The sequence below is a fragment of the Schistocerca serialis genome, chromosome 10 (assembly GCF_023864345.2).
Source record: "Schistocerca serialis cubense isolate TAMUIC-IGC-003099 chromosome 10, iqSchSeri2.2, whole genome shotgun sequence".
Taxonomy (NCBI): domain Eukaryota; kingdom Metazoa; phylum Arthropoda; class Insecta; order Orthoptera; family Acrididae; genus Schistocerca; species Schistocerca serialis.
The window spans coordinates 252,299,034-252,314,160 of NC_064647.1; positions in this window are offsets into that span (position 1 = coordinate 252,299,034).

Genomic DNA, 15,127 nt, shown 5'->3' on the forward strand with positions numbered 1-15,127 from the left:
GACTCTAAAGCACCTGACGCATACAGTTTATTGTGTTTGCTTACCCACTGCACTGAACATCCCCCACTTTACTTTTATCTGTTTATTATTATTTTTAATCTGACCACATTAGTGGCTTCACCGAGAATTGCACGTCGTGCCATGTTCTTAAGCGTATCACACGTTCAGCACTGTGGCTTACCTGAATAATCAAAATGGAGTTTATAAAATCAATCTCCACAGACTCGAATACAGAGAGCTGTATTTCTATGGTAAGACCTCAACCACTCAACTCAGTACAGTGCATTGCTACACTCTAAGGAGGAGGAATGGAGACAGTACAGACATAGGAGACAGAAGAAGCTTTCGGAGCAACCTGCGAACGAAAGTAGATAAAAATGATAAATAAATACTAAAGAGCCGCAAAAAAAAACACACACAGAAAATTCCAGGAATTATCAGAGTCAATTTGAAGTAAAAGCGTCACGTTTTTGGATATATGAAAAGAATGGGGGAAGTAAAGTAACTAAACAAATATTCGAACTAAAAAACAACGAAAAAAACTGGATAATTGAAATTCATAAAGGCCGCTAGAAACAGTACCATAAACAGGGAATAGTTTAGAACAAAAGTTGAGAACTTGAAGGATTCTCGAGAGAAAGCAAAAAAGGAAGCGGAAAATACTATTCTTTGAGGAGCGGAAGAAACGTGTGAAAGACTGGAAAAATATTGGGAAGAAAGAAAAATGAAACAATGCCGAAAATAACAATTGAGAAGTAATTTTTGTACATGTTGTAAGACTCACTGGGTTCTAGACAGAATAAATAAACGGTCGCTAATAGCAGAAATCAAAGGATTATTATAAACACGATTTGCACCTATCGTAGACCATTTAGAAAGTAGTACTAGGTATAATAGTAGCAAAATTAACGATAGTAATAACTATGGTAAGAGCAGAGGTGCTAGACGTGAGGTATTAACACGTAACAAAAAATGGCTCTGAGCACTATGGGACTTAACATCTATGGTCATCAGTCCCCTAGAACTTAGAACTACTTAAACCTAACTAACCTAAGGACATCACACAACACCCAGCCATCACGAGGCAGAGAAAATCCCTGACCCCGCCGGGAATCGAACCCGGGAACCCGGGCGTGGGAAGCGAGAACGCTACCGCACGACCACGAGATGCGGGCAACACGTAACAAGTTCTGGGAGAGAAGACTGCACAGGTAGGGAATGAGAATGTGGAACATGTGGTGGGAAAGGGGGGCAGGCACTCCATTGCAATTGGGTTCAGAAATTGAGGGCAGGCGATAGTTTTGAGAGGTGGGTCGTTTTTGCTGTCTTGGAGAAGGTGGACTCTGCGAGGAAGGAAATACTGGAGTCAGGTTGACTTGGACAAGGCGGTCAGGTACCACAAAAGGATTTTACTCTGTTGTGAATCAGTGTTTTTGGTGTCCAGACCAGAGAAGAGACCGTCGAAGCTGCCCGTCGCCGTCGCCGCTTGCTGCCAGTCTAAAGACAAAACACGCCGCCGTCATAGCTTCAGCCACACATCGCGCTTACAGCGAGAGGAAGGTAACAAAGGAGGAGTTGTCAGTTCGTAAAGCTGCAACTGATTTATCACATCAGTTATCCACCTTTAGTAAGGTACTGTAACAAATTTTCTCAAGATGAAAGTGATGAAAAGATAATTCGGCTTTCTGCCACAGCTGGTTATTATCTAAATGGAAGAGGTTCTTTGTGATGAAGACGAGACGGATTTAAAGCAATATATTCTTCAAGCCGTTGATAATTATTGCGGTTTAGCGCTAAAATAAATCAAAAATTTGCCCTATGGTCTTTGCGCGGCCAATTCTATTGAATGTCCCAAATTTTGCTACAATAGTGAATGAGCCGGATGCGATTGGTTCGCTGATGTTTTAAAAAGACGCCCCCTTCTGTCGTTACGAAAACTACGGACGGCCAGCCTAACAGGGACTTACGGATTCAACCGAAAATATGAGGAATCTATTTTCAGTAACTTGATAACAGTTCTCCGACGGCATAATTTACAACATTACGAAATTTGAAATGAGATGGGCATTACTTCAGCGCAAAGGCTGGAAAGAACATTTGCTGACAGTAGTGTAACAACTAAAACGGCTTCTGACATCAAATGTAACAGTTGTGTTACTAAATGTGACACTTCCGTCACTCAATGTAACTGGGTTTTCTCTTTTGATGCTGTCAATTGTCAGGATGAGCATTCTAAAGCATTCTGTCAGGGTGAAAATATTAAATAAATTAACTTTTCTCTCTTATAACATGTGGGCAGGGTGGGTTCTCCCTTGGCTCGGGTATGAGGTCGAATGAAACATCATTTTTACATAAGATAACTTTTATTGAAAGTTTCGTACAACTGTATCTTACTGGGACGTTCTGGTTCGGAGAGCGGCGGCCGTGTCGTTGCGTAGCCTTCTGCTGCGACAGCGGCGGCGGCGGCGGCGGCGGCGGCGGCGGCGGCGGCGTCTGATTACGCGTAGCGGTGTGTATCTCGTGTCGCCGTCTCGCCCAGCTGACCGGAGACGCGCAGCGCGAGGTGGCCCGTTTAATTATTGCGAGCGACGTCGTGCATCGGATGGTGATACCTTGAATGTGGCGTCCCAGTGTTTCTCTTCTCTAAGCGGCCGCGTGTGTTGTGTGTCGACCAGCGGAGCAGCGCGGCGGGGGAAGGCCAGTGTCCCGAACTCGAACCACGGACTCCCGCTTGCCAGTCTTCGGCTGTCAGGTCTTCATCCCAGCTCACAGATGACTACTGATGTGAGGCCGTCTCCTTCCCGTCCTCACGAGTCACCCGGGTATGTAAAAACCAGACTTCAAATACCTTTTAACTTCTGTCTTCTGGCGCCGCGGCTGCTGCTTGCTATTCCATTACAGCGGCGGACTTGGTGCGACTGTGCATGGTGTAGTTTCTTCTTGCATGACGGTCTTCAGCACCGAAACTGACTGAAAACTACTGCTACTCTTCTTTTCTTCCTTCGTCTCTCGTCTTCGTCTCCGTCTCCGTCTTCGTCTTCGTCTTCGTCCCCGTCTTCATCTGTCTTCCTCTGTCTTCATCTGTCTTCATCTGTCGGGCCCACCGCGTCTCGCGTATTTATTCACTTCAGTTCACTGGAGGTGAACGACTTCACGGCCATTGCCTCTTCTGTCACGTTGAAAAGCTTCTCGAAGAATCTACTTGACCTCGGTCATTGGCTCTTGGAATGTAGGCGGGGGCCTCTGATCGCATGTGACGACTGAGAAACACGTGAGCCGGTCATTGCCTCTTCCGTCACGTTGAAAAGCTTCTCGAAGAATCTTCTTAACGTCGGTCATTGGCTCTTGGAATGTAGGCGAGGGCCTTTGCTCACATGCGACAACTGAGAAACACGTGAGCCGGTCGGGCGATGCCCTGACGGCTGAATCGACAGCGCCCGCTTATGTGGAACTCGCTGACTCCACGGTCATTGTTTCTTCTGTTCTGCCCGCTGAATGCCAGTATGTAACTCTCTAAACTAAACCAAGTTTTCCATTTATATTCTAATTTGTAGTTCACTTTGATTTCACTAATTTATTTACTTAAGTAACACTCAACAGTAGAGCTAGTGAAAGATGCATCCAGAGATGTATCACGATTCATGTAACCAACTGATAATTAACTGTTACACACGTCGAAATTGTGCGATCGTGCTCCATGGTAACTACGAAAATTTGTTAGATATATACTTAAACTGCTATTTTACTGTCTAAATTGGTCTTAAGTGTATGTTAGTGCTTTATCAATACCTTTCTGATTTTTATATTCTCGAATAAACTTTATTGGAATAAATAATTTCTTTTTCTCATCTGAATGACTCGTGAGAACAGACGGCCACGTAACACTTTTTTCTGAAAACCCAAATGCTGCTGTGGCCTGAGATATGCGGGGGAAATATAGCCAGAGTAACACTAATGTTACATGTGAGAAGCTGTAAACGTGTGACATCGTGCCCGCAGTCGTCCCTGTACATCGACAAGACGGCGCGGGAGTCGAGGCGACGACTCTGATTGCAGAATCTGCGTCGACGCAGTTCGGGTCGCTGGTGGGGGAGCGTCTGTGTGTCAGGTGGAGCTGAGCTTCCAGCGAAGAGAAGAGGGTGAGCGCGGCCGGGGGAACTGCTTGCCGGCGCCGGCGTCACCGTGGCGCCGCGGCTTTCGTCGAAGTCAACCAGGTCGCCGGCAGTGGAGAAGCGCTTAACCCACGTAGAAAAACACCGTTACGCCACGTGCACTGATTTTTTACAGTAGACGTGTGGTCTGCTTTGTAAAATGGATAATACTGAGCCGCAACAGAATAATTTGTACAATTTCAGTATTGTGTTAGCGGGAACACCAGCAACGTATTCAATTTTCTTCTCAGCTGTATTCACTTTTCAGTTAATGGTCATTGGTTCCGAATGTATTTGATCCTTTACAAACCATCACCTGAATCGTTCTCATGTGCCTAATGAAAAAAGCGCAGGTGAAGCCTGTATACAGGGTGTTACAAAAAGGTACGGTCAAACGTCCAGGAAACATTCCTCACACACAAAGGAAGAAAATATGTTATGTGGACATGTGTCCGGGAACGCTTACTTTCCATGTTAGAGCACATTTTATTACTTCTCTTCAATTCACATTAATCATGGAATGGAAACACACAGCAACAAGACGTACCAGCGTGACTTCAAACACTTTGTTACAGAAAATGTTCAAAATGTCCTCCGTTAGCGTGGATACGTGCATCCACCCTCCATCGCATGGAATCCCTGATGCGCTGATGCAGCTCGAGAATGGCGTATTGTGTCACAGCCGTCCACAATACGAGCACGAAGACTCTCTACATTTGCTACCGGGGTTGCGTAGACAAGAGCTTTCAAATGCCTCCATAAATGAAAGTCAAGAGGGTTGAGGTCAGGAGAGCGTGGCGGCCACGGAATTGGTCCGCCTCTACCAATCCATCGGTCACCGAATCTGTTGTTGAGAAGCGTACAAACACTTCGACTGAAATGTGCAGGAGCTCCATCGTGCATGAACCACATGTTGTGTCGTACTTGCAAAGGCACATGTTCTAGCAACACAGGTAGAGTATCCGTATGAAATCCTAATAACGTGCTCCATTGAGCGTAGGTGGAAGAACATGGGGCCCAATCGAGACATCACAAACAATGCCTGCCCAAACGTTCACAGAAAATTTGTGTTGATGACGTGATTGCACAATTGCGTGCAGATTCTCGTCAGCCCACACATGTTTTGTGAAAATTTACAAATTGATCACGTAGAAATGAAGCCTCATCCGTAAAGAGAACATTTGCACTGAAATGAGGATTGACACATTGTTGGATGAACCATTCGCAGAAGGGAACCCGTGGAAGTCAATCAGCTGCTGATAGTGCCTGCACACGCTGTACACGGTACGGAAACAACTGGTTCTCCCGTAGCACTCTCCATACAGTGACGTGGTCAACGTTACCTTGTACAGCAGCAACTTCTCTGACGCTGACATTAGGGTTATCGTCAAATGCACGAAGAATTGCCTCGTCCATTGCTGGTGTCCTCGTCGTTCTAGGTCTTCCCCAGTCGCGAGTCATAGGGTGGAATGTTCCGCGCTCCCTAAGACGCCGATCAATTGCTTCGAACGTCTTCCTGTTGGGGCACCTTCGTTCTGAAAATCTGTCTCGATACAAACGTACCGCGCCACGGCTATTGCCCCGTGCTAATCCATACATCAAATGGGCATCTGCCAACTCCGCATTTGTAAACATTGCACTGACTGCAAAACCACGTTCGTGATGAACACTAACCTGTTGATGCTACGTACTGATGTGCTTCTTGCTAGTACTGTAGAGCAATGAGTCGCATGTCAACACAAGCACCGAAGTCAACATTACTTTCCTTCAATTGGGCCAACTGGCGGTGAATCGAGGAAGTACAGTACATACTGACGAAACTAAAATGAGCTCTAACATGGAAATTAAGCGTTTCCGGACACATGTCCACATAACATCTTTTCTTTGTTTGTGTGTGAGAAATGTTTCCTAAGTTTGGCCGTACCTTTTTGTAACACTCTGTATAAGAAGGGCAGAAGGACAGATCCTCAAAATTACAGACCGATATCCTTAACATCGGTTCTCGAACATATTCTCAGTTCGAATATAATGAATTTCCATGAGACAGAGAAGTTGCTGTCCATGCATCAGCACGGCTTTAGAAAGCATCGCTCTTGCGAAACGCAACTCGCCCTCTTTTCACATGATATCTTGCGAGCCATGGATGAAGAGTATCAGACGGATGCCATATTCCTTGACTTCCGGAAAGCGGTTGACTCGGTGCCCCACTGCAGACTCCTAACTAAGGTACGAGCATATGGGATTGGTTCCCAAGTATGTGAGTGGCTCGAAGACTTCTTAAGTAATAGAACCCAGTACGTTGTCCTCGATGGCGAGTGTTCATCGGAGGTGAGGGTATCATCTGGAGTGCCCCAGGGAAGTGTGGTTGGTCCGCTGTTATTTTCTATCTACATAAATGGATAGGGGGGATAGCAATGTGCGGCTGTTTGCTGATGATGCTGTGGTGTACGGGAAGGTGTCGTCGTTGAGGGACTGTAGGAGGATACAAGATGACTTGGACAGGTTTTGTGATTGGTGTAAAGAATGACAGCTAACTCTAAATATAGATGAATAGGAAAAATAATCCCGTAATGTTTGAATACTCCATTAGTAGTGTAGCGCTTGACACAGTCACGTCGATTAAATATTTGGGCGTAACATTGCACAGCGATATGAAGTGGGACAAGCATGTAATGGCAGTTGTGGGGAAGGCAGATAGTCGTCTTCTGTTCATTGGCAGAATTTTAGGAAGATGTGGTTCATCTGTAAAGGAGACCGCTTATAAAGCACTAATACGATGTATTCTGGAGTACTGCTCGAGCGTTTGGGATCCCTATCAGGTCAGATTGAGGGAGGACATAGAAGCAATTCAGAGGCGGGCTGCTAGATTTGTTACTAGTAGATTTGATCATCACCGAGTGTTACGGAAATGCTTCAGGAACTCGAGAGGAAAGGACGCGTTAGAGAACCAGCATTTTAGGCTGACTGCAGTACAATTTTACTGCCGCCAACTTACATTTCGCGGAAAGACCACAAAGATAAGAGAGATTAGGGCTCTTACAGAGGCATATAGGCAGTCATTTTTCCCTCGTTCTGTTTGGGAGTGGAACAGGGAGAGAAGATGCTAGTTGTGGTACGAGGTACCCTCCGCCACGCACCATATGGTGGATTGCGGAGTATGTATGTAGATGTAGATGCAGATGTAGATAATTTCAGCGTGTAACATTCCCACATTTCGAGCTATTCTCCGCACTGCACATTCGATCATTCCGTGTGCTCGATGATACGTTGAGTCGTCTACTCCGCACTTACTCCCCTGTCACCACCTTCCGCTAACGTACGACTCAGTGTAGCAGTTACTATTAAGAGTCGGTTAGACACAAAACCGGATAAAATTCTTTGCTTTGTAGTACCTATCGGCAACGGAAAATCACTTCATGTTGGTGAATGTTTATAACAACTTTTCTATCGTTAATGGAGGTCACGTGACTGATATATTTATTAGGAAATCTTTGTCACAGTCACAATTTTTTGTGTTAACTAACTAAATAAGCGGTTTGTGCCACGTTGGACGTCTTCATATGTGAAATAAAATGATCCAGAATATAGACGTACCAAAATGACTTCGAAATAAAAAACAACACAATGGAACAGCCACAGAACAGCTGGAGCGCTGCAGCAGTCTGTCCGAATGGACGCGTCGGCGCACCACGTTGCTACGTGCGGCAGTGAGAACTGACGGCGCGTCGCCAGGCGTCCGTCCGTATTACCAGCCGCTGCCGCCCAGGCGCAGCGCGTGCGTCAAGCGAGGACAGGGCAACCGCAGCGCGAGGCGTGGACACGGGGTCCGGCTGAGTACAAGACACAAACTGCCACAGCGTGGATCATAACACAAACAGCTATTCCACATACGTGATGTCGTATCGCCAGATGACGTCAACTCCAACGACTTACATCCAAATTCAACACCGTACACATCTGAGTGAAAATACAAACGAAAATAAAATACCAAATAAAATACAACAGGAATAGGACCGACTGAAAGGGTGAAGTATTTCAAACAGACTGGTGATGCTATACAGAAAAGTTGATTAGGTAGAACAGCGGTTGCAGGTGAAATCCTCAAGATGCAAACATAAAATGGATTGACGAAAAATATCTACTATAAGTAGTACGTCTTCTGAAATGCCACAATGAGGCAGTAAAATAGTATGATGTCATTACGATATATCGGTACGGCAGCGAGTGCTTCGTGATAAACTGTAGCGCGGACGACCTAAGGAGAATTCCAGAGAAATGAAGGAGTTTAGGAGAATGAGACTTAACGTTTCGTGGACGCTTATAACAGTGAAAGCAAAAAAAGAAAAAAATAATAATAAGATTAACCGAGCAGATATTGGACAGTACGTGGAAAAAAAAAACAGCTACACCGATTAAAAAATCTTGGGAATCCTTAGAAAAATTAGACATCAGATAATTCCAGTCGAAGAAGAAAGGAGATTTACGAAGAAAGTCCAAAATGCGGGAGGTTTTCATACAGAAGGAAGATGTAAGAGAAGTCGAAGTACAAAGTAGGCAGGGCGGCTGACTCGTGGACTAGTAGTGAAGGGAAAACAAACGAAGGGGTAGAGCATCAGCGCCGATCCTGCACAAAACAAATTCCCAACAGACTCACCTCAGAATGTTAACTACCACGCCTATGACAGTGTTATTTGTCTATTTCAAGAAATATTTGATTCTGTCGACAGAAACAATAGATAAAATCTTCAGATACTTTCGTGTTAAAGGAAGGTCGGCAAACATAATTTATGAAATTTTAACAAAAGCGATTACTATCAAAAGCGAAATTTGGGGACGAAATATCACAGCCATTTGGAACAAAAACTGATGTACGAAAAGGGGACAGTTTATCTCTTTTACTGTTTCACTGTGTTTTAGCGGGAAAAATTCTAAACAACAGGAATTTGGAGCTATGAAATCACAAAACTGAACCAATGACTCTGGAAAGGGAATCGAATTCAATTAAGGTAGGGTGCCTAGCTTTTGCAGGTGGTTTTATAATAATTTCAGCAGTTTTACTGAATCAGTTACCCAAGTAAATCTTCGGGAAAGAATAGCCAACAGAAATCATTTCAGAACACCAGCTGAAGAGAAAGTTCATGACAAATATAAAAAAGTACATCGAAATACATAGCAACACAAATATGTGAAACATAGCAAGTTAGAAAATTTAGATACCTCGGACAAGCCATACAGCACAGTCTTTGTTTCCAGATCATGCTGACATTTACCATCTAGTAAAATCAGTAGAAGATCGAAACCAGTTGCAAAATGATTTAGACAAGATATCTGCGGAAAGTGGCTGTTGGCCCTAAGTAGTGAAAATTATGTTAGATAAGATATATGTATCGTGCGAAAAGTGGCAACTAACATTAAATAATGAAAAGTATAATGTCACCCACATCAGTTCTAAAAGGAATCCGTGAAACTTCGGTTACAGGAAAATTCACCAGAACTAAGCATTGTCAATTCAATTAAATACCTACGAATAACAGTTCCGTATAAATAAAATCGGAACGATGACATGGATAATATGGTGGGAAAGGCGAACGAAAGGATGGATTTTATTGGCAGAAAGAAGTTGCAACGCGTCTACGTTTGTCGTTCTTTTTGTGGTGTAGTGCTGTGTGGTAAGGGATCTTTAGCAGATGGGAATACGGAGGACATCGGAAAAGCCCAAAGAAGGGAGCTCGTTTTGTATTATCGCGAAATATGGGGGAGATTATCACTGATATGATACGCGAGTTTTGGTGGTTTTCATTAAAGAAAAACGAAGCCTTTCATTGCGATGAAATCTGTCCAAGAAAATTCAACCAACAACTTTCTCCACCGAATGCTAAAATATTTTTTGACGCCCAGCTGCATGGGGAGAAATGGTCATCGTAATATAATAAGAGAAATCAGACTTCGCGCTGAAACTTTTAAGTGTTCGTTTATCCAGTGCGTCGTTCGAGTAGAGGAATAGAGTGAAAATGATTCAATGAACCCTCTGCCAGGCACAAAGTCTGAACCGCAGAGCAATCATGTAGATGCAGATGTACACTGTGTGCTCGAACGCATCCGGACACCCGGCTGAAAATGACTTACAAGTCCGTGGCGCCCTCCATCGGTAATGCTGGAATTCAATATGGGATTGGCCCACCATTAGCGTTAATGACAGCTTCCACTCTCGCAGGCAAACGTTCAATCAGGTGCTGGAAGGTTTCTTGGGCAATGGCAGCCCATTCTTTACGGTGTCCTGCACTGAGGAGAGGTATCGATATCGTTCAGTGAGGCCTGGCACGAAGTCGGCGTCCCAGAGGTGTTCTATAGAATTCAGGTCAGGGCTCTGTGCAGGTCAGTCCATTACCGGGATTTTATTGTCGTGTAACCACTCCGCCACAGTCCGTGCATGATGAACAGGTGCTCGATCGTACTGAAAGATGCAATCGCCATCCCCGAATTGCTCTTCAACAGTCACAAGCAACAAGATGCTTCAAACATCAATGTAGGCCTGTGTTGTTATAGTGTCACGCAAAACAGCAAGGGTTGCAAGCCCCTCCATGTACAACACGACCACACCATAACAGCACCACCTCCGAATTTTACTGTTGGCATTACACAAGCTGGCAGATGACGTTCACCGGGCATACCCACACCCTACCATCGGATCGCCACATTGTGTACCGTTATTCGTCACTCGACACAACGTTTTTCCACTGTTCAATCGTCCAATGTTTACGCTCCTTGCACCATGCAAGGCGTCGTTTGCCATTTACCTGCGTGATGTGTGGCTTATGAGCAGCCGCTCGACCATGAAATCCAAGTTTTCTCACCTCCCGCCTAGCTGTCATAGTACTTGCAGTGGATCGTGATGCAGTTTGGAATTCCTGTGTGATGGTCTGACGATGTCTGCCTATCACACATTACGACCCTCTTCAAGTCGGCGGACTCCGTCAGTTTAATAGACGAGGTCGGCCTGTAGGATTTGTGCTGTATGAGTCCATTCACGTTTTCACTTCACTACCGCACCGGAAACAGTGGACCTAGGGATGTTGAGAAATGTGAAAATCTCGCGTACAGACGTGTGACACAAGTGAGACCCAATCACCTGACCACGTTCGAAGTCCGTGAGTCGCGCGGAGCGCCCCATTCTGCTCTCTCACGATGTCTAAAGACTACTGAGGTCACTGATATGTAGTACCTGGCAGTAGGTGGCAGCACAGGGCACCTAATATGAAACACGTATGTTTCTGGGGGCGTCCGTTTCCTTTTGATCACATAGTGTAGATGTAGAATGGGCTATGAAATTTAGCAACAGATATAAAGAGTCAGTAAAATGAAAGGTGCATATGCTTCACTAAAAGTATCTGTAACGGGAAACGCGTCTCTAGAATCAGATAAGTAAAACGCTTTACCACAATGGCAACACTAGAATGTTTACAGGAATGTGAACGCTTAACAATAAACTATAGATTTCACAGATTAGGGACACTTGAAACACAGATTATTAGAGAAACAGTGGGTGCGACACAAAAAATAGGAGGATTGAGGAGATCTGCTGAAACGTCAGAAGTAACGGCAAAGCGAAAGTTAATCTTGAAAGTACATGCCTTCCGAATGAATGAGCACAGTTTAATGAAGCAAACAACCCCGTATTTCTAGAAATATCAATACCATTAATTATAGAAATAAGAAGAGAGAGAGAAAGAAACAACACCAAAGAATCGTAAATAACAGAAAAAGTTGTTTAAAATAGGAAAAATACAGTAAGTAGGAAACCTTCAACAACATGGACAGAAGAAAAGAAAAGATAGAAGAAAATAATATAACACCGAAAGAAAGGTTTTCTGGAAACAAAAAGCGGGCCAAATATTATGTGAAATTATTTGTCAAAAGGTAAGGAATAAAGTACATTAGAGAATCATTTGACACGCCTTTGAATGTTGCTGGAAATGACGCACAGCCAATGAGGCACCGGCTGGGGACACGGATTCCCTTTCCTGATCTTTGGAGGCTTCTGTACTAAAAATTTTTTGAGACTGAGAAACTGGAATTTTGTTACGTCTTCGGGCATAGATGACATAGCTCAAGGCCTGCAGGGTCTACATAATGGAACAGGCAAAGCTCGTCCAGAATACCTTAAAATACTAAGATGCTAAGTTAAAAATTGAACTTTATATGTTCAATCAGTACCTCATCTGTTGTACATGATCTAGAGCATTATTCGAGGTGCGCTTCAAATGTTTGTCTAATCTGTTTTATTTCTCACTTTTAGACAGATTATTTCAGAAAACGTTTTACGGCCTTCTTTTTTTTTCAAAGCCTTTTTCTATTGCTTTTTGTTCAGAAAGCATAATGTCTTTTACACCTTGTTTGCTTTCCTAGCCTAGTCCGTTCTCTAAATGTCCTAAATTTAGTACTTGCTTAGAATGAAGCCATTCTGACACAAATAACACAGCGATGCAACTTTTTATGCGTCTAACAGCTAAGCCTTGAAGAGAAGAGATAAATTTTATGAGAGCTCGCTTGCTACCCGAGCGTCTTCAGTTCTCGAAACGTCCTAAATTTAGTACTTAATTCCAAGGAAGTCATTTTGACAGTTAAATATCAGAGCAATGCAACTTTGTATGTGTGAAAGAGCTAGACCTTGAAGAGGTGAACTTCGTTACACTTCATTCATCACTTTTTTTTTTTTTTAATTTTCGCGAAACCAGACCTCACGCCGGTTGGACTGATACCCCATTTATCCATTCCCGACTCTTCGCCTGGCTACGTAGATTTGGAGGATAATACATTGTGGGCTTTCCCTCAAATCACAAATTAATTTTTTCTTAATAGTCATTATTTTGAAGCACTTAAATATTTTTGGCTAAACTACACCTCACACGCGATTTTGATCCGTCATTTGACCATTTTGCACTCTTCATTTGACTATGAGTTCCGATAGAAAGAACTGATTTACAGGGAGTCTTGTTTCCTTTCGACTCAGCCACTTTACCAAGAATAGGAAACAGCAAATGGGAGGAGAAAGTTGTGTTATCGTTTCCGACCAAACGAAGACATAGGACCAAAGTCGCGTCGTCATCCCAAGTGGTCAGTGCAGTGTTAACAGTACACAGAACACAGCGCCAGGCGTGGCAAGCAATGTACCGCGTGTCGCGCAGCCAGCGGCGTTCCTAGCTAGGGAAGCTGACACCAGCACGCACGTCGTCGTGGGCGCTCCCTCTCGCCTGTGGACACGTGCCACTGCTGGAGGAACAGAGTGGTGTGAGGTGTGTCTGAGAGACTATCTCAATTTCTGATTGCTGCAAAGGTTTCGCAACGAGTAAATGTCGTTTGTCAAGTGGCGAGGGCGCCTTATCCCCCCCCCTCCCCCCCACACGACATCTGACGGAGGGTGCGGCGCCCGCAGCGCTGCCCCCAGACACGCCGCCCCCGCCCTCCTCCGCCCCCGCCGCCTCCACCTCTTCCGATCAATAGGGGGCGCGGGAGCAGCCGAACCCAGAGGCTGTGAATGGGGGCGGGAGCAGCTGCGCACACACACACACACACACACACACACACACACACACACACACACACAGAGTGAAGGCCGCCGTGCGCTGATCGCTGCCCCTGATACGATGCGTCAGTTCCTGTACGCCTCGTATATTTCTCGCTGTCGTGTTGTGAAACCTCGGAGGGACTTAAGCATACCCCGCAATTCACAAGCAGTGTGGAAACTTTGGTGACACGCGTATGTCATACTGAGTGCAAATTTTTGCCAGTCGATCACCGGAGTCAGGACTACATCTACATCTACACCTACATTCATACTCCGCAATTCACCATCCGGTGCGTGGCGGAGGGTACCTCGTACCAGAACTAGCATCTTCTCTCCCTGTTCCACTCCCAAACAGAACGAGGGAAAAATGACTGCCTATATGCCTCTGTACGAGCCCTAATCTCTCTTATCTTATCTTTGTGGTCTTTCCGTGAAATATAAGTTGCCGGCAGTAAAATTGTGCTGCAGTCAGCCTCAAATGCTGGTTCTCTAAATTTTCTCAGTAGCGATTCACGAAAAGAACGCCTCCTTTCCTCCAGAGACTCCCACCCGAGTTCCTGAAGCATTTCCATAACACTCGCGTGACGATCAAACCTACCAGTAACAAATCTAGCAGCCCGCCTCTGAAATGCTTCTATGTCCTCCCTCAATCCGACCTGATAGGGATCCCAAACGCTCGAGCAGTACTCCAGAATACATCGTATTAGTGCTTTATAAGCGGTCTCCTTTACAGATGAACCACATCTTCCTAAAATTCTACCAATGAACCGGAGACGACTATCCGCCTTCCCGCAGCGGCCACTACATGCTTGTCCCACTTCATATCGCTGTGCAATGTTACGCCCAAATATTTAATCGACGTGACTGTGTCAAGCGCTACACTACTAATGGAGTATTCAAACATTACGGGATTATTTTTCCTATTCATCTATATTTAGAGTTAGCTGTCATTCTTTACACCAATCACAAATCCTGTCCAAGTCATCTTGTATCCTCCTACAGTCCCTCAACGACGACACCTTCCCGTACACCACAGCATCATCAGCAAACAGCCGCACATTGCTATCCCCCCTATCCATTTATGTAGATAGAAAATAACAGCGGACCAACCACACTTCCCTGGGGCACTCCAGATGATACCCTCACCTCCGATGAACACTCGCCATCGAGGACAACGTACTGGGTTCTATTACTTAAGAAGTCTTCGAGCCACTCACATACTTGGGAACCAATCCCATATGCTCGTACCTTAGTTTGGAGTCTGCAGTGGAGCACCGAGTCAAACGCTTTCCGGAAGTCAAGGAATACGGCATCCATCCGATACCCTTCATCCGTGGTTCGCAAGATATCATATGAAAAAAGGGCGAGTCGCGTTTCGCAGGAGCGATGCTTTCTAAAGCCGTGCTGATGC